The sequence below is a fragment of the Amblyraja radiata genome, chromosome 10 (assembly GCF_010909765.2).
Source record: "Amblyraja radiata isolate CabotCenter1 chromosome 10, sAmbRad1.1.pri, whole genome shotgun sequence".
Classification (NCBI taxonomy): domain Eukaryota; kingdom Metazoa; phylum Chordata; class Chondrichthyes; order Rajiformes; family Rajidae; genus Amblyraja; species Amblyraja radiata.
In genome coordinates this window covers 18,177,913-18,201,659 of record NC_045965.1, presented here as the reverse complement: position 1 = coordinate 18,201,659, position 23,747 = coordinate 18,177,913, and the positions used below count along the sequence as shown (strand labels likewise).

At 42.3% G+C, this 23,747-nt stretch overlaps 1 long non-coding RNA gene across 1 annotated transcript in view; it reads left to right on the top strand.

The window, feature by feature from the left end:
• LOC116977624 overlaps window positions 1-23,747 on the top strand; it is a 94,918-nt gene that overhangs the window by 56,110 nt on the left and 15,061 nt on the right. Inside the window, exons 3-4 of the long non-coding RNA XR_004413263.1 lie at window positions 21,375-21,466; window positions 22,538-22,558. This is a non-coding gene — a long non-coding RNA (uncharacterized LOC116977624). The remainder of the gene's footprint in view (window positions 1-21,374; window positions 21,467-22,537; window positions 22,559-23,747) is intronic.

Below are 23,747 nucleotides of genomic sequence, written 5' to 3'. Positions count from 1 at the left end.
TATTATTATTAATTCAAGAGTTCTGTCTTAAAAGCTATAATTGCCTCTGGTGATTTTATTCTAACCAGATTATTCTGTCTCTTTGTTCTTAATTTTGACATATTGTTAATCTCCAACACTGTAAAAAGAGGCAAATGATCACTTATATCAGTGACTTATAACTGCATAACAGTGAAAAGACCTAAAAGGAGAAAGCTATTACTGAGGTTACTACCAGGCTATGTTGTTCTGTGGTTCTCTGCTGCCTGTTTGCGTGGTTGCCCATTTGAAAGGACAATGTTGGCTGTGGAAGGTTGTAGAGACACAGAGAATGAGAAGACTGTATTCATAACTTGTGGCAGAATGATGGGGAAGTTTAGGGGAGCGGCTCTGAATAAATAAGTCTTTCAGGAGACAGGTGGAGAGGGGAAAGTGTGCAAAAATTAATTTTTAAATGTTTGTGCCTTTACCAGCTGCAACCAAATAAGTGGCTGTAAAGCTTGCAATACTCAGTTCCCTCTCCGCTCACCAGCCTCTGTCCAAGTTCTGTGGAAGATTCAGACAGATCACTACTTCTGCAAACATGTCCTGAGTTGCCTTGTACAGTAGATATTACTATTCTGCTTCCAGATAATTTCCTTAGGGGATGAATAATAGTCAATAACTTTTTCCTATTTCTCATTTAATTTGCTTTTTTTTCTCACTTAATTATGTTTTTGGACCAATGTCTTGTGTTTGAACAGTTATCGTTCTTTTAGTTGTGTGTGTAATTTATGTATGATGATTTATGTGTGATTTGTTTTGTGTGTTGTCTGATCGTATGTGCCTGTAATGCAAGCAAGATTTTTCATTGCACCTGTAACTCCGCACATGACCATAAATTCAACAGTTGCTCTTTGGCAAAGCTTAACCGGATTCAGTACACAGGCTTGGCTGATGTGTCTTATGGCCGAATCATAACCAAACTATTTTTGTAACAAGAGGCACAATTCTACTGGTGCCAATTTTGTTCAGTGAATCACTAGAGTCAAACATTTGAAGTGGAGCACAACACACAGCTGCCACCTTATTGCACATTTGTCACATGCAACTGGGGACGAATTTCTCTCCCATGACATGTTAAGGACTGAAAGGTTCAAAAGGCATTTAAATAGCAAATACAAGAAGTGAAAGAAATGCAGTTTTATTGCTTCTAAATGAAGAAAATGACTTTGATACACAAGAGACTGTAGATGCTGACTTTGAGGTTTGCCGTGAGTGGCTGCACATCAATCATTCTCTTGGCTTTAATCAGTGGAGTGAAGCAATGTGCGGTGAAAAAGTACTTCAAAACAAAACGGTTAAGTGGTTGACTTAAAAGTAGCTGTTGAATTGATTTGAGCGAAACCTGGTATCTTCTTGGCTACAGTAACAACTCAGTTTGCTCAAGAAGAATAAATGACTTGAGTTCCACAAGTTAATTGGTTTGGCAAAATTGGACCCATGATTATCTAGCACAAGATTTTTGGCCTAAGTCTCAAACAGCCAGAATTTAAGAGAGTGGAACTATCAACAAGAAGCATCAAAATGAATAAAAATTGTTCTTTTTGACCAAAACGCCATCCTGTATATGTTCAATGGTGCAACACTACTGCATATAAGGCTTAATAAAGCAAAAAAAAAAGTGGAACAGGTTGTTTAAAATACCCAGAGTCCTGCTCTTGAAACAACTATATTTTTGTAGCTAATAGAGTTAAGATTTTGGTAATTGGTGATTCCCAGTTTGATGGTGAATGCCGGATGTTAATGCCAGTGGGAGAGTCTCAGCCTAGAGGCCATAGCCTCATTATAAAAGGACGTTCTATAGAATGATGAGGAGGAATTTTGTTAGTGAGAGGGTCGTGAATCTGTGGAATTCATTGCCACAGACTGCTGTGGAGACCATCATTGAGTATTTTTAAGATGGAGATTGACAGAATCTTGATTATTAAGGGTGTTAAGGGTAATAGGGAGAATGTAGTTGAGATGGAAAGATAGATCAGCAATGGTTGAATTGTGGAGTAGAGTCGATGGGCAGAATGGCCTAATTCTGCTCCTATGACTTATGAACTTATGAGCTAGACGTTTGGACTTTCCCCTTTCTTGGGAATCGTCATTACCTGACAATTATTTCATGGACCTAAGAACAGAAAATGCTTGAAATATTCAGCAGGTCAGACCATATCAGTGGGAAGAGAAACAGAGTTAAAATTTCATTTTGAAGGTCCTTCATTAGAACTGGGAAGGACACAAAGTAAGCTTATTAAATTGCAGGGTGGGTGGGCCCCATTAGGGAATGGTGTGCAATCTCAACCAAAATGCATCTTCAGTAAATTGATCTGTTAATGTTTTGACGGTCATTGTAGAAATATTAACAGGGTTTCTAATGGGGTCATCAGCCAAGTCTAAGCAGTTATTGTTTCTCAACGACTTCGTCAGATGTACTTGAATGTTCAAAGATGGCAGCGAGCCTTGACTGCTGCAGAATAAATGCATTGTGGTAGCCTCCTGGAATTTGTTTACATGTCAAGAGTGCAAGGTCCCTGCAATTGGTGAACATTCCTGGCTAGTATGGGTGCACATTGATAGGCAAATGATGTGTATAGTGAACACCAATGTGGCAAGACAAAGCCACAAAATAGAACACTAGTCATACTGACAAACAACGCCGCAGGCACAATTATATCATTGCTTGCCCTTATAAACAAACTTTAAAGTCATTCTTTTATGGAATGTTGGGCCACCGACTGAAAGATGATGAAAAGGCAAAACAGCCCCGCCATATTCTGGACGAGAAGCTGTTGAGAAGGTGGGATGGCAACTGGGCAGCTGCTAATATTTCATGCCACCTACTCCATAATGGGATGGCGTTCTGGCGGCTATGACCTGAGTCCGGGGTTGAGCCGCGGGCCAGCGGCTGCGTCCGTTGGACTGGAGGGCGGCAGCTTCGACCACCCCGGGCTGCGGTGTTTGAGCCGGCCCGTTTGCGGGGTTCGGTGAGCCGCGGGACTGTTTGTACCATCGCCCGGTGGGGTATCGCCTCAGCGCAGAGGGAGAAGAGGAGGGAAGAGACTGCAGCCCTAAGATTTTTGCCTCCACCACAGTGAGGAGGTGCTTGGAGGACTCACTGTGGTGGTGTTAATTTGTGTTTAGTGTTGTTATTATTGTAGGATTGTGTGTATGACTGCAGGCACGAAATCTCGTTCAGACCGTAAGGTCTGAATGACAATAAAGGCATTCAATTCAATTCATAAGTGAACCCGTCTTCTGGGAGACCCTAAATGTTTGCTGCCACCATCTGAATATCCTTGAGCACTACTGTTTGGATGTCAATGAACCCAGAATCAGCTCAAACACAGTGTCACCAGGAGTGCACCCTGTAAGGTGCATCACTTTGCTCTTATCTTCCTGTTATTCAATTAGAGTCTCAAAATAGCTGCAGGTGCTGGTGCTCCACTAGTTGGTTCTTGTGGTTTTGTTGCAGGCTGTGCCACTAGTGAGGCTTCTGGTAGTACTGCTGGTGGTATTGATGCTCACCTTGTGTCTGATTCTGGTGGTGTTGCTTGTTGTGATGCCAGTGCTGGTGTCTGTGATGCTTGGACTATTAGTGATGCGTCTGCCTCCCTCCGGTGCCATGCTCTTGGTGATGCTGCTCCTCCTGCTGTTGCAGCTGGTGCTGCAGCAACAACTTCCGTCATGACTGTTGGTGCTCTGGTGTTGCTGCTCCAACTCCTGGTTTTAGTGATGGTGATGCAGTTGTTCTTGCTCTGCATCTGGGATTCCAGGCGTCTATCATGGAACGTATAGACAATAGAACAGTACAGCACAGGACCAGGTCCTCCGGTTTACAATGTCCATTCATAAGTTCATAAGTTCTACGATCCAGTTTCGATCCAGACGTCAGGTGCTTTAAGTATGGAGTTTGTATATCCTTCCCGTGACCACATGGGTTTTCTCCAAACACTCTGGGTTCCTCCCACAGTCCAAGGACGTGCAGATTTGGAGGTTAATTGGCTTCTGTAAATTGTAAATCGCCCCTCGTGTGTAGGATAGTGCTGATGTACAGAGTGACCACTGGTCGGTGCGGACTCAGTGGGCTGAAGGGCCCGTTTCCACGCTGTATCTCTAAAGTCTAAAGTAAAGTAATGTAATGCAGACCACAAGGCACAGAACAACATGAATAAATATATAGAAAGGGTGTGTGATGATAAATACAATTTAATTTAGCTTAGTGTGAGGTTGTACATTTTGAAAGAAGTAGTGCAAAGACCATTGGTAAAAATTAGTAAGCCAGAGAGATTAGGGTTTACAGATCTACCCATCACTAAAAGTGGAAAAGCAAGTTAATAAAACCATTGGAAACATATTTCTTGCTAGAGGGTAGATTTAAACAGTAGAAAGCATACAAAAATCCTCACCTGGATTAGCAAGGAATCAAATTTGTGTTTCCATATTATAAAAAATCCATGTGGGAGCTGTGGTTTCATCAAAGTAAAGTGAAATCAGTGAATAAACCAGGAACTTGTATTTTGAAGTTGCCTTTAATTTTGCGAAATGTCCCAAGGCACTTCACATCAATGTTTTCATACAAAACTTGACTGAACCACCACAGGAGAAATTGGGGCAAATGATCACTGTCAGAATTTAGGAATATTAAAATATTTTAAAAAGGAAAGAATTATACATAGACGGAGAAGTTCTGGAGGGGAATTCCCCAGTTTAAGGCCCTGGCAGCTGAATACGCTCCAAGCAATGGTGGAGTGATTGAATTTGATAATGTCCACGGGACCAAGACTGGAGAAGCATAGATACAGCTAATTGTTGCAGGTGATGGAGGAGTTTTCAAAGGTATTGAGCAGCAAGGGCACGGATGGATACATAAAAAATTGTGAGAATTTTTAAACGGAGGCATTGGTTAATTAGAACCCAATATAAGTCATCAAATGGAGGATTGATGAATGAAAGTATGCTCTAAGGCAGAAACAAACTTCTGGATGACTTCAGATTTGCTGAGGGTAAAATCAGTCAAATGTGATTGAATTGAATTGAATTGATTTTATTAGGGACAGTGCATATTAATAAACATTTACATGTAATACGCAAGATTGTAGCCAGTAGCTAATCTCCATCTTTAGTCCCAAACAAGGTAAACACATCCCAAACAAGGTAAAAACAAAAGATAAAAACAAAACAAAACAAACAATATGGTTTAGCCTGCAGTCATAACATAGAATAAATAACAAACACTTAACACAGTTTAAAGTCCCAAAGTCATTGGGACTATCATTTGTCAGGGTCAGGTCAGGTCGATTGAAACAATTGGGTTGTGATTGGGTTGGACCATGTATTTTAAACAGGTAGGGGTGATTTACTTAGTGTTACTGCAAGTGTCCTCTCAAGTGCAGTATTACTCATCTGTCTTATCATTATTTTGCAAATGTTTCTGAGTTGGGTCAGGTTTAGATGCAGAAAACATCATAGTCCTTGAGTCTTGTTTAGATTAGCTAGCGTCACTTTGAACTGGATTTCAATTGCATACCCAAAGAGACCTCTAGTTTGAATAGATTTGGCTTGTGGTAAAAAGAAACTCAGATGATAAGAGTTTCAGCAGCAGATGAGTTGAGGTATGGGCTGAGTTGGACAGCGTTACAAAAATCAAAATACGTTGAATTAATGAGGAAGCAGAAATGTGTTCTGAACTGTCAGCTTACGTATTAGGTGGAGAATGAAGCCTGGTTGCAGGGATTTAAGCAGAATATTCAATGGACGAAAGCCTCAAATTTGTAAGGTACAGTACATTCAAAAAGGAGAGAATTGGGAGAAAAGAAATGGTATTGAATATGAAGTAATTTGGAATGTTCATTGTTTGAAGACGTGTTTTCAGAGGTATTTTATGACGAGGAAGGGGAGGTAGATACACAAAGAGCTTATGACAGGGGTGGGGGCAGGAGGTGTGATTTCAGTACTCCGAGCAAGGCTGCTGGAGCCACAGCCCACACTGGTGGAGTGAAGGGAATCAGAGATATGTGAGGACCAGACCTGGAGAGGTAAGGTCGAGGGGGAGGTTTCTGACAAAGAGCAATCCAAGCAAGTCCTCAATGGTGGAACAGGCGGAGGATGATGGCTGGCCTTAGTGGAGTGTCACAATGGCTGGGAAGGTAGATGAAGGCTGCAGCAGGAAAAGGTCTCCGGTCGTCTTGGACTCCATGCCACTGGATCCTGACCCAGATCTGTCAAGGACCGTGGGGTGGCTGTCTGTGCACGGGTCTCCCCACGTTAAACAATCACACGCAGGCGTCCTCCATATAGGGAATAACACCCTGGAGACACCCAGCTATGCCAAAAAAGAGCTGGAGAGGAAAAGGCTGGAGATTTGGAGGTCTCCAAAGGTGGGAGGGGTGAGGTCACGGAAGGTTTTAAAAACAAGGATGATGATTTAAAATCAAAATAAATGGAATCAGCTTTAGAAAACGTTCACAATCCTTGTATCTTCGCTTCCCTGATCTCTGTGGAATAACATTTGGCCCAGAAACAAAGATCATACAAACTTAAAATAGGTTTAAAATATTTGTTTCTGAGTTCTTTCAGTTTTCCTATTACAGCTCATGTAGCTCCAAAGTTTTTAAATTACTCAGTAAGTTGATTAAATGACTATAACTTTCACTGTCTACATACTTCCATTCAATTAACTAAAACCACAGACCATGGAAACATTTCAATGTGTTTAGTGACAGTAAAGATATTTCTTTATGTTTTATGACATGATAATAGCAAAGGGGAAATTTGGCAACTTTGGTTAAAGCTATTAGAAAGTCTACATTTTAAATCTTCTGGGCTCACTTTGCTCCAAACTGTGGAAGGGAAATTTACTTTCCCTCCAGTCATGTTGGCATAAAAATAGGAAAACAAACAATTACCTTTTGCCCTAAATCCTTGCTATATATTCTGTCCTGCAGAGAAAATTGATTTTTGAATGCATAGATCAAAGGACAGGAAATACCTGCCATTGAACTTTTCTTATGGTTCAATTGTTCTCTATATCAATCTTCACAGAACATCCACTTCACACCCACCAATACTGGAAACTTCCATTTTATAACTGGAACCAACATTGCCAAAAATCCATGACTCATCTGGAAAACTGCTAATAACAGGGTAATATGTTGTTCTTGTGGGTAATGAATCAGAATTCAGACTATGTGAGTGAGACATCATGGCTCATTATTTTACCATCTTGAAGGATCATGAAAGCTAGCAGAGAGAGGAAGTTTCCCACAGTATATTTTTGGCCTACGTTACCCACTACCGATATGTTAAAATAGAAGCTGCAGGGCATGGATTTTTGATCTATGATTTAGCTATTGTTCCGTCTTCATGTGGCACTTTTAATGTTGCCACGAACACAAATCTCACATGCTGTTACTGTGCTTCAGTGTTTCTCTCAAATCAAAATAGATTTAGGAAACATATTTAAATCTTAATGCCTGAAACGTTAATTGGGACCGAAATAATTATTGACTATTTATGTGGCCATCTGCATTATGTTGCGTCGATACATTGGATGACATCAATAAATTAACCCGTTTGAAATTGCCTCAATTATTGCTGAAAGTGATCACGGATGAGAAAATCAAAATTCTGTGGCGAATATGGAGGTTAATCCAGCAGATAATATAGCAAATTACTCTGCCTGAGATGTCAAGGCAATCTGTTTGACCTTCTCACTCTCGTGTGTTATAAGAGTCTGTCGACAAATTGGGTAGATGATTAAACAAGGTGCGCTGCAGGGAAGATTTTTAAACTTTGAAACAATGACCTCCATAAACAACTTTGTATGAAAATTGGCAGAAGTGGCTGCTTGCAGCAGATTTGATTCACCTTCACATGAAGTCAACATTGCCTCCATTAAATCTTTAATTAAAATGCCAATCAAATTTCATACAACTATCAGTATTGTTACAAGTGGCATAGTGTTTTGTTTTGAAACCCCAAAACAGGAACAGTCTACAAATGCCATAAAAACACTATGTGTCAAATTGGCTTCTCACTTTCTGTGTGCATTCTTGTGTAAAAATAAACTGTCTCCCCATCTCCCCAGGCCCGCAACCTTGGCGTGATCTTTGATTCCACCCTCTCCCTTGAGCCTCACATCCGCCATGTCATTAAAGCCTCCTTCTTTCATCTCCGCAACATCGCCAAACTCAGACCCTCTCTCACACCGCCCGCTGCTGAAAGACTCATCCATGCCTTCATCTCCTCCCGACTGGACTATTGCAACTCACTTCTCCTTGGCATCAGCTCCACCTACATCAACCGACTCCAACTGGTCCAGAACGCAGCCGCCCGACTCATCACCCATACCAAATCCTGGCATCACATCACTCCAGTCCTCAAACAACTTCACTGGCTTCCCATCTCCCACCGGATCACCTACAAAATCCTGATCCTCACCTACAAAGCCCTCCACCATCTGGCCCCCCCATATCTCATTGACCTCCTCTCCCCCTACCAACCCTCACGGTCCCTCAGATCCACATCAGCCGGTCTCCTCTCCATCCACAAGGCCAACCTCCGCAGTTTTGGGGACAGAGCCTTCTCCAGGGCAGCTCCCAGGCTCTGGAACTCCCTCCCCCAACTGATCCGCAATTCCGTGCCCCTCACCATCTTCCAGTCCCGCCTCAAGACCCATCTCTTCACCTCTGCCTATCCTTAGCCCCACGTCCCCGTCCCTTTTCATCTGTGCATTAATTGCCTCATACTGTGTTTTGTATTGAATTCTGTCTTTACTTTGTGTACTAGTCATGTCTCTACTATTTATTTCATTCCCCTTACATGTTTTTCCTCTACATGCTCAATTTTTGTAAGGTGTCCTTGAGACTCTTGAAAGGCGCCCATAAATAAAATTTATTATTATTATTATTATTTGCATTTTACAAGTTGAGACTGAAGAAACAGAAATGAAATTGCAGGTTTTAAAATACCTTGGCAGGGTGTTTGTGTGTCGAGTGATGCTGTATTTTGGGCCAATATGTGACATTTGAAAGCAGACCTTTGAATATCAGGCATTCAGCCACACACTTATGGGCCAGTCCCACTCAGGCGACTTTATAGGCGACTGCAGGAGACTATGCAGTCGCCACATGTTCGCGGGTGGTTGCCGGGGAGTCGCCTTCATGGTCGTGAGGAGTTCCCGCATTCTGGAAACGAATCTCGGCCTCATTATGGTCGCCATCAATTTTTTAACATGTTGAAAAATTAGCGGCCACTAGAATGAAGCCGCCATGGAGAGTAGCGAGAATTCTCATGCCGTAGGTCGGTCGCCAGGAGGTCCTAATGGGTTGCCAGGAGGTCGAAGGTTCTCAGAGGTTCTCGTAGGTTGTAGCCGGTGCTGACCTGTGAATTTCATTGGCTAATTGGGAAAAAAAAGGTAAGAAGTAGTTTTCAGAACCAAGGATAACTGACTGGTAATGTTAAATGTCAGCCGAGCTTCACAGCCGTGTATCTCCGGCTTCTTAAAAGTTGTCACCACTCCTTCTCCCCACCCCGTCTCCCCCCCACTTTTACAGGACTTACCGTACACTGTGCTTTAGCCGTCTTATTACAGCGCCAACCTTCCTGTTCATCGCGGTGTGTCTGTTTCACCTTGGCTTTGCACCGTGTGAATTTTTTAGACTGCGCTCCCCCTGCTTGCCCTGTCCCCTGCCTGCATAACGGGCTGGTGAAGGAAGCGATGTGTTTGTGTGTGTGTGTTCCACTCTGACAGTCGCCGTTCCAGTTGCCGGTATTTCAGGTGATTGCTGGCAACTTGACAGTCGCCGGCAGTCCGCTGTAAAATCGCCTAAGTGGGACAGGCCCATTAAAATGATTTTAATATTTGTAATCCAGCCAGTATTTGAGAAGATTTAATAATAACTTACAGCAGTGAGTTATGGCCTCAAAATCTGTTTGCATAACTCCAGGAATAACTAATGCTGTGCAGTTGCGAATTACCTTCGCAGGGTGTTCAGAATATTGTACACATTTCTCAGCGTCTTAACCCTTGTCAGGAATTTTGACTCCTGACTTTTCAATGAGACTTTTGTTTGCACGAGCACTCTTTTTTCTGGCATTAGACTTCCTCAGATTATGTCAACAATGGAATAGCACATAGAAGTATTCTGGTGTGAGATTTTCAATGTCACTTGTCTTAAACACACGGTTCATATTTACACACAGAACACTCAGGTTTTTCTAGCCATGCACTCTCAGTGAGGGCTTACATTCAAATTGCATTCTTTGCCCACACGGGACGGGACCACATGCAAACTCAACCACAATCTCACAAGTGTACCTTGGCTACTTTGCTCTTGGTGGTCAGGGACACGATCACTCTCTTGAGGGCTTCAGACCTGCTGAGCTAACTGTTGGCAGCTGGGAGAACAAGTAATTAATCTTCAATGAAACCAGCTTCAGTGCAACATTATACAGGGAAACCCACTATGCTGATCTGCAAACTACGCATTGAAGATCTATGATGTTCACTGACAGAATTTGGGTGACCTACAGCACTGTTTTGATGTCATTTAAAAGTTATATTGCAATTTCCATCCATGCATGTGATAATTGCTCATTTCTAAGCTTTCCCCCAGTCTAGTTTCAGTAAAAATACTGAATCAAGCACTTGAAACAAATTTTATTTTAACAAAAGTGCGTCACAGTCCAACTACTGTACCTATCCCACCGTGGGTTAGATCCTCGTATCTGCCTGTTCAAGCCCTCCAGGCCTCGCTCAGACAGAGACACTGCAAACTCTGCAACATTATTTACAATGATTTACAAGGTGTATGTCTGGTTTGCAGCCATCCAATCCATTCTATGCATTTTGCACCTAATTGACAGGGTTTGCAGATTATCTCATTCATTGCTTACAAATTGTATCGAAGCTCCAGACACACTGGCACCTCTTCGCAGCTTGTCCCAGCTCTGCAGAGAGCAACTCCAAATAGACCAAATCTCCCAGCAACCCTGAAGCTTTTACCCCATTTTGAAGGAAGACTTCACTTAATCATCATGAAATCCACCTGTTAAATCAAAATGATGTACTGGCAATTATAACAATGATTGCTGGGCTGGATACAAGGAAGAGTCAATGGAGGTATTGAGGATCATCAATACCTTAGATCCAGCTTAAACAATTGTGATATCAAGCTGATGGTGAATTAATAATCTCACGTAGCAGGAGGAAGAACTAACATTCACCAGAACTATCCATTCACTTGCTGAGTGGTTTGGTGTTTGTAAAAAGATTGATGCACGATGAGATGTGTACGTTTCCAACGTTCATCTGCAATGTGCCATGGGAAAAATATGCACATTTCTGTCCATTTCAGCAGCAGTTTCACAATCTGGCCTCATGACTTTCAGGAAAACAAAGCAAAAAGAAATCGCATAACCACCAATGATTTGACTCTGGCAAGAACTATATTAACTGTCTTGGCTCTAACCTGCAGGAAATGCCTGAAGCTTTTTAGTCTCTATGGACGATCCGTGAAAGAAATATTTTCACAATCGCAAACTGTAGGAGTATGTTCAGCCATTTTTCAGATGTTGTTTGGTACATTTAAAGTGACATCACCCGTACATTTGTTATGTGACCGGTTCTGCCAAAATACAATCCTTATGATGAATTAACAAATTCAACATGTCTACAATTGATGTGGAACTCTCGCATGGAAACACACCAAACATAACACAAATGCTGCATTGAAACAGAACATTTTCCAACATGACCCTATCCTCAGGAGAAGTACTAATTACAGAAAAAATTATTATAAAAATATACAACTGTTCGTCACTATTTTATTTACCAAATAGAATGATCGGAATGGAATGGATCTATTGATAACTTGAACTGGGCAGAATCACATCCTGTATCCACGAGTGGATTAGAGAACACTGGTGCATCAGCCTCAAAGAAACCTGAGATTTTCCATTGACTCTTCCAAGTTGCCTTTTCAAAACTCAATCCTTGATATGCATGGAACATTTTAGTGGCAGAAGAAAATTTGTGCCAGCATCTGCCAGCAAAAAAGGTTAACAGGAGTTTTAACACAGGTATTTCAACTATTAGTCATTTTGTTTGAGTAAATAAAGATAGAATGTTTGCAGTGGAAGAGGATTTTGGGGACAGTGATCACAACTCCTAGTGTTTTAAGATAGTTTTGAATACAGATAAGTCTGATCTTTGGGGAGAGTACTAAATTGGGGAGGACAAATTACAACATTATTAGACAAGAGTGAATTGGGAAAGTTCATATCTGATAAGTGGGAGTCATTTAAAGACCAGCTTATCTGAGTTCAGGGCGGCATGTTCCAATACGCAACAAGAGGGACAATATACCCATGAATGTGTAGCCAGGCACAGATCCAACTCCATCTTAGTCGGTGGTGGAGAAAGTCAACAACTTTGTTCTTGGGCCTGCCTGTGTCTGAAGATCTGTCCTGGATCCAGCACAATGATGCAATCATAGAGAAACCCATCAATGCCTCCTTAGGAGATTGAGAAGATTGTTGATGAATACTCTCTTGAACTTCTACAGGTGTGTAGTAGAGAGTAGAGGTTGGATCAACAGCTTGAACACCCAGCAATGTAGGCGACTACAAAAAGCGATGGACACTGTCTGAACCACCACAGGTGCTGACCTCCCCACCATTGAAGAGATCTGCAGGAGTTGTTGCCTCAAAAAGGGAGCCAGCATCATCAAGGACCCATCTCACCCAAGCCATGCTCTCATTTCACTCCTGCCATTGGAAAGAAGGTATAGGAGTCTGAAAAATGTGATCTCCAGGTTCAGGAACAGCTTCTTCCCAACAATCATAAAGCTATTGAACACTGCAAACTCTAGTAAACTTTGAACAACGAACAGTCTTGGCTGCAGTAGAGACTTTGGACTTTGTTTTCGATTTGCACTATATATTGTTTTTTTTAATTTATTGAGCTTTTCTTTTGTTTCTTTATTATGTTAGCTATTGAGCACTGTGGTTACAAATCTGTTGTACTGCTTCAAGTAAGAATTTCATTGTTTTGTTTCAGTACAAATGACAATTAAACACACTTGACTTGACTTGACTCTAGACTCTTGACTCCTGGATGGCAAAGCAAAGGAACCTTGGATGATGAGAGAGGTTGTAAATTTGGTTAAAAAGAAAGTCAATAGTTTAGGAAGATTAAATCAGTTTGGGCCTTTGAAGAATATAAAGAAAGCAGGTAAGAATTCAAGAAAGGAATTGAGAGGGTCAATGTCATTGGCAAGTTAGATTAAAGAAAAGACCAAGGATTTTTATACCTACATTAAAAACGCAAGTGTAACGGGAGGGGATAGGGCCCACAATGATAAAGGAAGGAATTAATGCTTGGAATTAGAGGATGTGGGTGAGATATTAAACACGTACTTTGCATTGGTATTCACCGAGGGGAAGGACATGGAGGACAGTGAGACTAGTATGCGGTATACTAATATGTGAGGGTATTTTGAAATCAAAAAGGAGGTGAACTGGGTATCTTAAGAGCATTAAGGTAGATAAATCCCCTGGGCCTGGTGATCATTTCAAGGTTTGTTAAAGAGGTAGGAGAGGAGAAGGTGTGCAGTTCTGGTTGCCCCAATACAAAAATAACGTGGGGGCTTTGGAGAGAATGCAGAAGAAGAAATGCTGCCCAGGTAAGAGGACATTAGCTATAACGAATGGTAGAACAAAATTGAAGGGTGGACCTTGCCATGCAGTCCTGGTTCAACATTTTATCCTGATTGGGGTTGTTTGTTTAGTATTACCCCATAAGTGTTTTGGAGAAACAATTGGATTTGTGAGGTAGATACAGAATGCTAGAGTAACTCAGCGGGCCAGGCAGCATCTCTGGAGAGAAATAAAGGGTTATGTTTTGGGTCGAGACCCTTCTTCAGATTGATGTCAGGGGAGTGGGCGGTACAGAGATAAAATGTAGTTGGAGACCGTAAGACTGGTGGAAGAACTGGGAAGGGGGAGTGGATGGAGAGAGAGGGAAAGCAAGGGCTATTTGAAGTTAGAGAAGTCGAAGTTTATACCACTGGGGTGTAAGCTACCCAAGCGAAATATGAGGTGCTGTTCCTCCAATTTGCGCTGGGCCTCACTCTGACAATGGAGGAGGCCCAGGACTGAAAGGTCAGATTGGGAATGGGAGGGGGAGTTAAAGTGCTAAGCAACTGGAAGATCAGGTAGGTTTAGGCGGACTGAGCGGAGGTGTCCAGCGAAACGATCGCCGAGTCTGCGCTTGGTCTCGCCGATATACAGGAGTCGACACCTGGAATAGTTGATGAGGTACAGTTGATGAGGTAATTTGTGAGTGTTTGCTTGTAACCACACAGAAGGAGACCATGTGGCTGAAAGGGTCCACACTGATAATTAGCAAACAATCTCTAAAAACCCCTTCCCCCTCCTCATTTCCTCCAGCACCACAACTTGCTTTTTCTCACATGCCCATCAATTTCCCTTTCATTCTTTAACGGCTTGCCAAGGAGAAAGGATAATTTATGGTGGCCAATTAATCGACCAGCACATCTCTGGCATGTGGAAGGAATCCTCATGACCAGAGCAAGAACATGCAAGTTCCACACAGACACCACCGACTGCTGCTTTGCAAATCCCCCTCAAGACTCCAGCACCCGACACATCAAGAGGCATCCCTTCTGGTTTTTAACTCCTCTTCTAAGGGAAATAAGTTCTTCCTATATACTGTGAGTAAGCCTTTTACACACCTCAGTTACATCTTCGTGCAGGAAAGAACTGCAGATGCTGATTTAAATCGAAGGTAGATACAAAATGCTGGAGTAACTCAGCGGGACTGGCAGCATCACATTCCTTCTCTCCAGAGATGCTGCCTGTCCCCTCTGAGTTACTCCAGCATTATGTGTCTACCTTCAGTTACATCTTCCCTATGCTCCTATGTTCTGAAGAACACAATGCGAGCTTTCTCATCTTTCCCCACAGCTACAAGGTTCAAGTCATGCTCACATTTTAATGTCGTCCTTGCCATCCTCTCCTGTACCAGAACTAGACAGAGATTTGATTAGCCCATTTCCTTCAATTAACATTTAGCTTTTATTACTGTTCAAAAAATTTTTTTTGTTTCTTGCCTCATTTTGTTGCCAAAAGTTAAAAATACCCTTTCAATAATTAGATAGCAGCTCTGCATTTAGAGTTACATCTGCACTCTGTGTGATAACAATATGACCTCCTTGTGTGCTTTGTATGCTTTAAAAAATCTGAAATACAATACTAGGTTAGTGCACAATATTTTAATTAAGAATTAATAAAAATAGTGGAATGGAAAATGAAAGGTTTGTTGTAAAATACTCAAATAATCCTAACAGTGTATTACTGCTCCCCCAAGAGGAAAAGAAGATAAGTCACAAGTGACAGCTCATTATTCATCAGTATACTTTTCATCATTTGGCATACTGAGCAAGAGACCAAGTCAAAATATTAATGTTGTTACAAAACAAGGTGAACATTCAGCTTCTTCTTTATGGCTTCTAAATTTCCAAAGGGAATATATTAATTTGTAAACAAACAGAAAATGAATTGTTCACACTATATAGCACCAAAATAAGAGCAACACCAGCAACATTGAGGATATTAGGCACATGTTTCAACCTTTGGAATATTGTAGCTGGGTGTATTAAGGTCAATTTTAACTCAGTCCTCTAGGTCGAAACCAAGCAAAATGTTCACCTGGCCTCGTGATTTACCATTCATTCAATTAATTCTTCTAATATATTGGAATATTATCCAGTCCCGTTTAACTGAGGAATGGAAGACCCAATGCATGGGAAGGAGTGTCCTGCTTAAAATCAAATATGACAAGTTAATTTGGACTAGCCTTCTATTTGCATCAACATTGGCTTTGTGTCTGCCCACTAAACTTTGAATCTTAATTACTCTTTAGTATTTTATATTGAACCAAATATGGGCTAATTAATTCCAAACATTTTCTCTGTTCTTTATTCAGTTATTTGCCCTACTTCATTTTGAAGACCAAGGTTAGGTACAGCCACTTTTCCTAGCCCGTAGAACGTGACCACGATCAACTTATTCTATTAGAATTTATCTGCAGAAAATCATCTGAAGTGGCGTTGGTTGTGTTCCTCAAGAAACTTCAAGTGTGTAAAAAAAAATACCCAAGTGCTGGAATAATTCAGCAAGTCAGGCAGCATCTCTGGAGGACATGGATAAGTAATGTTTTGAGACGGGTTCCTTCTTCATATTGATTGTAGTAGGGAGGAGAGAAGTGACAAGTAACAGGAGGATACAGATCAGAGAGTTTTGATTGTCAGATGGGTGAACAAAGGCTGGGGATGAAATGGAGACAAAAGGGTGTAAGATAAGGAGAGGATTGAAAAGTGAAGCCAGAGAAAGGGATATAGGTGGAGGGTACAGGGGGATGGGGAAAGAAGGGGTGGGAGAAATGGGTGCACATCTGAGAAGGGCACAGGAATGAGAGTGGGGAAGGAAAGGAGGGGGGTATCCCTAAAACTGGCGAATTAAATGTTCATACTATTGGGTGCTGTTCCTCCAGTTTGTGGGCTGCCTTACTCTGGCAATGGAGAAGCATCAGGACAGAAAGGTCGGTATGGGAATGAGAATGGGAAAAGGAGTTACAATAGTTAGAAACAGGAGATCCAGGAGGCCTTGTTGGACTAAATGCAAGTGTTCAGTGAAATGGTCGCCTACTCTACACTTGATCTTGCTGATGTAAAGGAGGCCACATCGGAAGCACTGAATACAATAGATGAGGTTGGAAGAGGTGCATGTGAACCTGGGGGGGGGGGGGGGGGGGGGGGGGGGGAGAGACCATGGTTGCTAAAGAAAGAGGGCACCTCGGATGCCCTAGAATGGAAAGCCTCATCTTGGGAGCAGATGCGGTGGAGAAAAAGATATTGAGAGTAGGAGAGGCTGTTCTTGCAAGAGGCAGGGGTAGCAGGAGGTATAGTCCAGCTAACGTCTTGCCCTACTATGAACACTACCCAGTCCATCATCGGCTCTGTCCTCCCTACCATCGAGGGGCTCTATCGCAGTCGCTGCCTCAAAGAGGCTGCCAACATCATCAAGGACCCACACCATCCTGGCCACACACTCATCTCTCCGCTGCCTTCAGGTAGAAGGTACAGGAGCCTGAAATGTGCAACATCCAGGTTCAGGGACAGCTTCTTCCCCACAGCCATCAGGCTATTAAACACAACTTCAAACAAACTGAACTATAACAGCCTATTGCACTTTATGTGTTTATTTATGTGTGTGTGTGTATATATATTCTATGGTATATGGACACACTGATCTGTTCTGTATTTATGCCTACAATATTCTGTTGTGCTGCAGCAAGAAATAATTTAATTGTCTTATCTGGGACACATGACAATAAACTCTCTTGACTTAATGTGCGGGGATTGCTGGTCAGCGCGGATTTGGTGGGCCGAAGGGCCTGTTTCCGCGCTGTATCTCTAAATTAAACTAAACTGTGTCAAATGGTAAATTCCCCGCTGTATCTCTAAAAACAAACTCCAAAGCAGGATCTACTCTCCCAATCCTGATGACTTCAAGTGAAGTAATCAACAATACCATAGAATATATATACACACACACACATAAATCAACAATCAATGCCCAGCAAATTCGGTGATAGATGTGACCCTCTGGTGAGAATATTACCTGGAGACAAACTGAATCAATTCTTCAAAGTTGAGATTAGTTTTGTGACCTAAAAGGCCAATATTTTATCTATTGGACTACAGGCATTTTCACCATTGTCTCGTTCGCCAACACACACTTATTTCTATGCCATCAGCTAAAAAGATCACAGCTACTTGACTATATCTTGATGAGAAAGAAAATAAAATGGTAAAGATATACTGGCTAATATTAACTTTGTCACGTAGGAAGATATGGTGATAGCAAAGGTAGAGAGGATTATTACTATTATTATTATTAAACTTTCTTTAGCGCAATGATTTTTCGCCAGGTCACTCACCGTTCTCCTATGCTGCGATTGCACCGTTTTGTTCCGATCGGTTGAATGTCATAAAAGTTAGCAAGGTTTAAAAAATCATGCGCAGATCGATCTCTTCTCCAGCCATTCAGCGCCGCGCTCATTAGTCTCTTCACCTGTCACTCACCGGGACGGTCCGCCCCTTCCTGCGCCGTCGCTTCTTTACTGGAGCTGAGAATGGCTGGCGGAGGTTTCCAACAGGACACAATTTTCAGCCCAGCCCCAAGCAGCCCAGCGTCGGAGACCCAGCGTCAGAGACCCTGCCCAGCCCAGCGTGGGAGACCCAGCCCAGCCCAGAGTTGGAGACAATAAGCAATAGGTGCAGGAGTAGGCCATTCGGCCCAGCCCAGTGTCGGAGACCTAGCCCAGTCCAGCCCAGCATTGGAGACCCAGCCCAGCCCAGAGTCGGAGATGTCGCCGATGTCGCCAAATGGCGAGCGGAGACTCTGATCCCGGTGGAGGAGAACGACCAGCGACCAGCGCCCGCTGTGAGTCCCCATCACACCGCAAATTCCAGCCTCTGGTCCTCCTTGCTGGCTCCTCCCCCTCTCCCCCGTGATACCCCCCTCTCGCCCATGGCTCTTCCCCTGTCATTTCTCCGAGCTCACTCCTCCCTCCCCCCACCCACACACCCCTCTCCCTCCACAACTCCCCCCCGCCCACAAACCCCCCTCCCCCCACAACTTCCCTCACACCTCCCCCCCGCCCACACCCCCTCCCCCCACAACACCCCCCCACAACCTCCCGCCCACACCCCCCCCCGACACCCCCGCGCACCACATCCCCCCCGCCCTCACAACCCCCCGTCCCCACAATCCCCCCACCCCCGCGCACAGAGACCCCCACAACCCCCCAGCCCCCATAGTTAGGGACTATGGGTGAGTGGTGGAATATTGCGTTGGGGAATGGTTTGCGTTGGGGGACCAGGTCTCCCAACGGGTCCCACTTAGTCTAGTTACTTATAAGAGCATCATAAATTATATACAAAAACACAACACGTGATTTAAAATCCAGAATAAGAAGAAAGATCAGTGTCCTACAACGAGACCAATGTCTCCACAACTGGGATTGGTAGCATGTAGTGCTAAATCTTATGTTTGATAAGACCGCGATAATTACATTTTCAGAGTCATTAATCCTGCAAATGAATTTATACAGCTTCTAAAGTACTGACTCCTGCAGCCACAAACATTTCACGAGCACTACACCATCGATGTTTCCTTAGCAGTGTTCTCATGGATTGTGAAGAAGGCATATGGGATTGTTTGCGTATAAGGGAAGGGTGGACTGGGCATAACTTTATAATATTTTGGTTAGGACAGAGGACACCTCCATCCCTCCCCCACCCAAGTCACACCAGCTTCTCATTTTCACCCAACAAACAGCTAACAATAGCCTGATTCCTTTATCATCGTTACTTTTTTGTATATCTTTCATTCATTGTTCTTTATCTCTCTACATCATCAACTATACCTCTTGTTTCCCTTTCTCCTGACTAGTGTGAAGAAGAGTCTCAACCCGAAACATCACCCATTCCTTCTCTCCAGAAATTCTACCTGTCCCGCTGACTTTATTCCAGCTTTTTGTGTCTAGCTTTGGATTAAATCAGCAACTTCAGCTCCTCCCAACATTTAATACTGCAGGTTTGCAGGTCGGACAATTTAACTCAATATTATGATGCCCTGGGCATTGTCATATTTGGCTCCGTAATGAGTTTTGAAACACATATCCATGAAATCACTAACCTTTTCCACCTTCCCCCCTTTACAATATTGGTTTATTCTGCTCTGGCCTCGTCTAATTTGCTGCTGAAACCTTCCTTCATACCTTTGTGAAACATTGCTTTTTCTAATCCACATCTAACTAATCATCCTCAAAATAGATTCATCAAGAGTCCTGCATGTAATCATATCATCTTTGGTAACTATTCTATTCAGCTGCCAAGGCGCTTAACTCTGGTTTTACTTCCTCTAACAACCCTCCAGCTCACTCTCCCCATTTAAGGATTCTTAAGGCCTATCTATTGAAAACATTTGTAGTCTTCTTTTTATGTGACCCTATGGCAAGTTTTATTTTGTTGCTGCTTCAGTAGAATGATTGCAGTTATTTAGGTTTCTTAAATATACGGGATAAATATAAATCTTTGTTGATCAAGAAATGTACTAATGTTGGAAGAAGGCATTGATTGGTATTTTCTCTCCTGGTGACTGGATTTCGATTAGTGCCCCTTTAACCAAAGTTTTTTTGAATCAAACAGTTTGGTAAATGTAATAGTTAGTGATTGTTTGACCTAATCTCACTTTTGTTTCTCATTCAAATCACTTTGGAGATAGTAATACTTTGAAGTTCAACACCTCTGAGTGATATGATGCAATTAATATTCACCAGCTGTATGAGCTTTAAATATGTCTGATTTAATCATATACATTTCTGGATCCTTTTCCCTCATCTTCACAAAGAATAGTAATATTGAGCTTCGAGTGAGATGAGAGGTGATGTTTATGAGTTAAATTGTGATTCTTAGGGACATAAAATCTTCAGCTCTGACAGAACATTTAAAAGATATTCGAACAGGTATAGGATAGGAAAGATTTAGAGACAAATGGGCCAAATGCGGGCAGGTAGGACTAATGGGAAAGTTAGGTTGAAGGGCCTATTTCCATGCTATATGACTCTCTATGAGGATGGTAGAATGGACAGCTAAATAGCAGGTTACATTTAATGTGGAGGAATGTGACATGTTACATTTTGACAGCAAGAATTCAAAGAAATAATATGAACTTGAGAGTGCGATCCTTAAAGCAGTTTAGCAACGGAAAATTATGTATTTAGTTTGATGAATATGGCCGGGCAGATTGAGAAAGTGATTAGAAAACGTGATATATTAAGTTTTATAAATTGGAGCATGATATATTATAACAAAAATAATTTTGATTAATGATCCTTCCAGATGGGAATAACTATGACCTTTATCGACAAATACAGCAAAATAATCCATCACATTTACATTTGCATAGGAGGTATTTGCAGGATTGCAACTGATGTGGCAGTGGTCAACCCAATCTGTGTGGTAACTTTAGTGTATGAGAGATAAATTATTTTTGGCAAGCATTATGACACTATTGATGTAACTTTTTAAAGATGAATTTGCAGTGATATAGAGTTACAAAGAGAAAGTGGGAGTCGAAATTGAAAGAGAATATTCAAAGATAGATTGAAAGGACTGGAATGAGTTCAGTTCAGTTTTTTTTAAACAAAATCTAGTTTTATATGATCTTGTCGTTAAAGTAAATTCATATTTTTTTTCTTCCTTTAATTTCAGAGTTGGCATCATGTGGTAATTTGACGCATCTCCCTCAGTAAGATTGAATATTTGTCAACAGTCACTAATAGAGTCCAATCACTGCTGATCATGTAAGATTATAATCACATGTAGTTAATTGAAACCACAATGTTGAACATTTTAGCTGAAGTAAGTTTATTGTATTGTATTGGATTGTATTCAATATATTGTCATTATCTCATAAGAGACAACAAAATGGATTTTCCTTACAGTCAAGTACCATAAAAATAAATAATAAATAAATAAAACATATTTTAAAAAAGCACAAACACAGAAGTCCACGACACAACATAACCCCACAGTGGCACCAAAGTTGAGGAGGGTAACATAGTCCAGCCAGCCTCCCCGCCGATCTTCCCAGATGTTCACCTGTGGTCGGGGCCTCCCGAGCACCCGCAGTCGCCGCCACGGGCGGCCCGATGCTCAGGCCCTCACGCCGGGAACGGTGGAACACCGACGCCGAATCCCGACGGAGAACATCCTCAGCAGCCCGGACCTCCAGATCAGCCGCCTCCCACCGGAGTCCACGGCTCCCGAGTCCACAGGCCGAGCCGGGCAGAGTCGCAGCGACTGTTGATCAGCGGGCGTCAACTGTTGATCAGCGCCGCCCGCGTTGGGAGCTCCGCGAACCACAGCTCCGCGATGTCAGTGCAGCAGGCCCAGCACTCCGGAGCTCCAAACGGCGATCCCCGGTAAGGCATCGCCCGCCCCGCCATGTATCCGGCGCTGCGCCACCGCTGCTCGAGCTCTGGTCGGTCCCGGCAGGAAAGGCCGCACCAATCCAGTAGGTAGACCGCTGGGGGGGGGGGGGGCGAGGACGCGACTCGAATAATAGTCACGTCCTCTCCAGGAAGCGGCTGAAGGACGGTATCCCCCTTACCGTACCCTATTCCCCCACATAAAGATGTTTATTGAAAATGTCCCTCTTTTTCAATTGAATTTTGCATCTTTCGTTCTGTTCTTTTTAAGAGAATTCCACAAATGTTATGCCTGTGAATGTTGACAGTGTTGAGAAGGATCGCGTTTCAACTTGTGGTTATTAATGGACACATCATATATAATATCACAATTGTGTGTCATGAAAGTATGCATCCCACAATGTAATGTTTTGTTATTTTGTTCTGTTTGTATTTTCTTTGCAGCGCCGTTGTCTGGACTTATGGGTATGTATGGATGTCAAAGTTTGATCGTGTGCATATTTAAGCTGTTAAAAATTATTCGATTCTGAAGTGTGAAAGTGTACCATCGCTTGAATAATATTTAAAAAGAATTTGTCAAGATAATGAAGAAAATACATTTTCAGTTGAAGGATATAGCTTATGCTCTAAGTACTGGGATAACACGTAAATCACTGAACTCTTACAAACTTGCAAAGACTTTTATGTAAATAACCATTTGGATTGTTACCATTTAGGTTGGCCTGTATGTTGTTTGGATTCTACAACATGAAATTCCTGCATTCCTAGTGTGTAGGGACTTCATGCCAATTTTAAGGATGCTGATTTGTTTCAAAATTTGCCCAGGATTGTTCAATAAAAGAAGTGTAATCAGGGAGACACAAGGATCTGCAGATGCTGGAATCTGTTGGCAAAAGACAAACCCCCAGTGGAGAAATTCAGCAGCGGCTGTTTACTTCAGTGAGAGAAGTGGATGTTGGGAAGAAACCCTAAAAATCTTGTGATCCAAATGTTGATATCTATTTTATGCTACCAGAAATCAGACGAAGGAAATATTAGGATAAGGGATAATATCTTTCTCCCCTCAGCAGAATTAAGTTAGTTAGTAGCTGCATAACTAGAAGTTTACTGAAAAACGGATGTACAAATATTCAAGTAGTGACCTCAAAGCAAAAAACAAACCGCTCTAAGAATTCAACTGGTCAGGTTGCATAGATAAGAACGGAGAGATGACGTTTCAGATCTGGACTGTAGAAAATTGAGTTGAAGGGAGATAGTTGGTTGAAAGGGGTGGGCCAAAAGCTGATAGGTGATAGGTGAATTCAATAAGGAGAGATTGTTTGGCAAATAGGTGGGAGGGAAGGGGTGGAGATAATAACTAAGTATATCCAAGAGACAGATACATCTTTGGGGCCTGATCAGGTATATATCCACGACACTGGGAAGCCAGAGAATAAATTTCAGAAGTCCTGGCTGAGATAAATGAATCAAGGATAGACATGGGTGAGGTGCCAGAAGACTGGATGGTGGTCAATGTTGTGCCTTTGGTTAAGAATGGCTGCAAAGATAAACCTGGGAACCATAGACTAGTAAACCTAACATGTATGATGGGAAAATTACAAGAGAAGATCCTGATGGATTACAGACACATGCATTTAAAAAGACGTGTTAATTA